Raw genomic sequence first — 4,430 nt, 5'->3', positions numbered from 1 at the left:
CACAAATGCATGAATGATTGATTGATATATATTGAAGTAGTCCTTTAGGCCAGTATGTAAGTTACTGTATGTTAAGACAGCTGCAGTAAACAGGACTCATAGTCCTACAGCTCCATGTCATTTCAATAAAAACCTTGAACCCACCTATCCCTGAATTTACCGAAATATGTGTATTTTACACTCTAGCAGTAGGCCTACATTAAGATAAATATCATAAAAGACAAAAACTTAACTGAGCATTTCATCCACAAAACACCATGAAGGTCTGATGTATGGTATGTATATTAACAGCAGAATAGCCAGGACTCAATAGCCGCCAGTCTAATAAATCAGTTTAATATACACAATCACAAAGAAATCCATTAATATTTTACTTAGGAAGATCGTACAAAAAAAAAACATGACACTAAGCCAAAATAACAGAATAGCATGTTTTAAGATGTATTTCGCTGTGCTATAGTAGCTGAAGGCTACACTGAAAAAAATATTGCTTTGAATTGACTTAATTAAAATGTGTACATCGGTTCCACATAAATGAAACATGTTAGATAAACACCATTTTTTCTTTTTCAGTTTACTTATTTTCTTTTTGTCAAGCAAATATAATTGTTCAAGTTAATGCATTGTAATGGAATAGAATCAATTTAACATGATTTGGTTAAGCTAATTTTATTTCGATTAAAATGTGTAGCTTCAAATGGATTTGATCATGTTCCCTAAACCTGATCACTACTTAATAATTAACATTATTTTATTGATGATATTACTCATAATTATGTAGAAGGTTCTACATAATTATTCATATAAGCACAAGATGAAATGCTGCCATTTTCTACCTTAGTGTTTGTATTTGCACAAATGAATAGGGAAATAAAAAGTACATGCTAAAGATGTGGAACCAAGGAGCAAGAGACCATTTGCATCAGTGACAATGAAGGCAAAAGGCATGTGTTTCAAAAATTCTACTGTATTACTTTGTAACGTTTCAGCTTTTTGGAACGACAAATGTCCATTCACTGACATTCTGTGTTCAATGAATTGCACAGGTCTAAATCCCAGTGCTGTAGGTTATATATATATATATATGTATTTTTTTTTTTTAAAGCGTTGTCCTAATAATGATTGGGCACTCTCTCTAATACATTTTGTTACAGAATGAGGTAGTTATTTTTCATACAGAGTAACAGACAAAGAATGTGGTAGGTATGTGTGCATGTTCATTCTTTTGACTAAAAGTCACTAAAGTGAAACTGATCTACTCAAAACACCATACAAAATATCTAACAAAATCACGATAGCTCCATATTTGGACATGCTCATTCTGTTGGGAGTTTTTGTGAACAATCTAACAAGTTCAACAGAAGTCAAACAGCGTGTGAAACACAACATACAGTCTGAAACAGCCTGTTTTTAAATGTAACAGCTTTGTTAGAAAGATTGTCCCCATTCAGTTCCATAAAAACCTTCCGAAAGACTTCAAAGGTGTAGCGGAGCTCAGTAGGGTAACTGAGGTTCATGGCATACATGAGGCTGAACAGCATTGCAACAGCAAACGCTACGTTGCCCAGATCCTGCAGCACCTTGACGCCTTCAAGGACAAACCCAGTGTCCTTTGGTTCCTCACTCGCGACATGGTCTTTGATAGTGTAGATCCCCCACAGTAATGTCCTCAATGGCTGCCTTGGTGGACTCTTCATCCATGCCCTGAACAAGACACAAAGGCATAACTTGTCAATCATGTGTTTACAGTTAGGGACTCTAGATTGCAAAAAGTATAGCTCATGAAGCACAAGAGCATGATACAGACAAAGTCAACTAAATCAAGAACTGCTGGTAATATTTGAACACCGCCTATTACAAGGCTAAAATTAAAAGTGGTTCTAACAAAGATTTCCATTCTATTCAGATTACATTTGAGACATAGCCAATTTGATCACTGTATTCAGCATTCATGCAAACAAAAAAAGACATGGAGTCTATAATCTGAATTATACAATTCTGAATAAAAAAAAATAGAAAGTGCATCTAACCGCAGCCAATGAATTAAGATGGAAGACAGAGGAGATGACACAGGGATAGAATAGCTAGTGATAGAATATGTTGGTGACACGGAACAGGAGAGTAAGAAAAAGGAAGGAAGGAAGGAATCACTTCAATCTATTAACATACCACATATAAGGTTTTCTGGGCCTTCACCCATATACACACACACTCCCTTTATGATGCACTCTCGTCCGACATCTATGTTGCTATTCTAAGAAAAGAGAAGAAGGATTTTTTTTTATTTGAAGTCAACTTTTGGTGTAGAACCACATATGAATGTGTCTTTTGAAGCATAAGGAATTCTTACATCAGCCATAGGTGCAATGATTGATGTGACTCTTCTGCCCAGCTGTCCTCCTCTTCTTTGGAACAACTTCAGGTGGTTATCTGAGTGTATATCAAGTTGAGAAAGAAATTTGGACTGGATTGGGGTTGTGGTGATTCTCTTCAACTCAGCATTGACCTGAAAATAGTAATTAAACAAATTAGATTAAAAACTGCAGAAAGGAAAATATCCTGGAGATGATCACACAAGCAGCAAACTAGAGGGTTCTCTATAGGGAGAGAAATAACTAGGCAGTCAGCACAAATGGTGATGACTCTGAATAAGGCTCACTTATGTGGCAAGCTGAGGGAAAATAATCTTCTACCTTCACCAACAAATCCCAGATAACATTCCCAATAGATCAACAATAAGACAATCATGGCTAACTTACCTCAATGAGCGCATGCCATCTTGCCATGAAGTCCTCTACCATGGGTGCGTCACGGACAACTTCATGTCTCCCGTATGTAAACATCTTCTCCATTTTGAACTTCACTGTCTCTTTGTTGTCCCTTTTTCTTCACATCGGACAGTAGAGCGTTCCGCATGTCCTCGAGGCTCTCTTCTGTTTCTCCTGAGGGATATGTGGGGAAAAAGTTCACTTCTGCTCTCTTTGGCTTTTTAACACCATAGGCTGCACTTGACTTCCCTGCAGGTTTGTGCTTCAAGGAGTTTATCATCACCTCTGGACATCCCAGTCTTCTCAGGCGAGTGAGATAGTTTCCCAGTTTGTATTTCTAACTGGTTTTCCATCCTCCACACACAGTGAAGGAACACTTCTCAGTCAGATTTTTAGTACCCTCTATTGAGTGGACTTTACTTTGGTGCACAATTAAGGCATTCCAGGTCTTAAATTCATATGGACAGTCAATGTATGTACATGGGTATAGGACAGTACGGCCGTAATGTGGGTGCTTTAATGCTTTAACTTGTAATGATGCAAAAGTTGGGACATACTTAACATCAATCCTGAACACCCCTTACACTTCCACATTAACACAACACTGAAAAAAAGAGAACAGAAATACCATAAGACCTAAAGACTGACATTCAGACAACATTCATTTGTTGTTGTTGCTATTAAAACAACCTCTGATAACAGTACTCACAAACCCTATATAGCGTTTGAATGGGTAGACAAAGCAGCACAAACGTAGTAGGCAAACATGGACCTGTAGATATACATTTTGTTCATGAAATTATTACTTTTTTCATTATGAAATGTGGAAGTGAAGTGGCCCGGGCCTTACTGAACACCTCTCGGAGGTCCTGTTACTCAGCAGGAATGGGCGGAGAGGTCCAGGGCAACTTCCGAGCCCACAGGAAGGCTGCGTTGACTTTAGGCAATGGGCGTGGCAGAACGGGCTCCAGCCCATGATGGCACAAGCAGTCCAGTCTATGAGGGATTGTGTTGCTGGAGCCAAGAGAATCCCAATACCACGGGAACCTGAGAAGACTTAATTAGCATGAATTGGATTGAGTGGTTCCCTGACACTCGTGGGTTGATGGGAGGGGTATTGTGGGTGACCCGGCCTATAGAGCGCCCATCCAGCTCTCTAACGTCCATGGGAATGGAGAGTGGCTGAGTGGGGATGCCCAGCTCGGATGACAGGGTAGCGTCCATAAAACTCTCATCTGCCCCAGAGTTGATGAGTAAACAGAGAGATTTCAACTGGTTCCTCAACAGCAGGATGGCATGGAAAGGGGTGCAAGTAAGGGGAGAGGAAAGGTTCTCCGTATGGCCCACCAGAGTACTCATCCCTACAGGTGAGCCTGGTCTTTTAGTGGACAGGAGGACAGAAAATGACCAGTAGTTCTGCAATACAGGCACCTCTTTGTGTGAAGCCGATGTAGACTTTCGGCTGGGGACAGCCTACCTCTGCCTAGTTGCATCGGCTCGGGAAGAGGTGAATTGGCAGACTTCGGAGACTCTCAAGGAAACTCGGGTAGCCTCGGGTCCTCTCGGCCAAGGAGACGTCGGGGACTTCGGGGATGCCTCGGAGACGAGGTGGAATTGGACCTCCTCTCCCATAGCCACCCATCGATCCGGATGGTCAAGGCA

General features: G+C 40.4%; 1 long non-coding RNA gene across 1 annotated transcript; it reads right to left on the bottom strand.

Annotated features, from left to right (window-relative positions):
• Nucleotides 1–378: 378 nt before the first annotated feature.
• LOC123730781 (uncharacterized) lies at nucleotides 379–3,996 on the bottom strand. Its single transcript, XR_006762215.1, has 3 exons — nucleotides 2,760–3,996; nucleotides 2,170–2,506; nucleotides 379–1,704 (listed from the first exon to the last, which is right to left on the bottom strand). It is a non-coding gene; the product is annotated as an uncharacterized lncRNA (long non-coding RNA).
• Between the last annotated feature and the right edge of the window lie 434 nt (nucleotides 3,997–4,430).

This window comes from Salmo salar, chromosome ssa26 (assembly GCF_905237065.1).
Source record: "Salmo salar chromosome ssa26, Ssal_v3.1, whole genome shotgun sequence".
NCBI classification, from domain to species: domain Eukaryota; kingdom Metazoa; phylum Chordata; class Actinopteri; order Salmoniformes; family Salmonidae; genus Salmo; species Salmo salar.
This window is presented reverse-complemented; position numbering and strand designations above follow the sequence as displayed.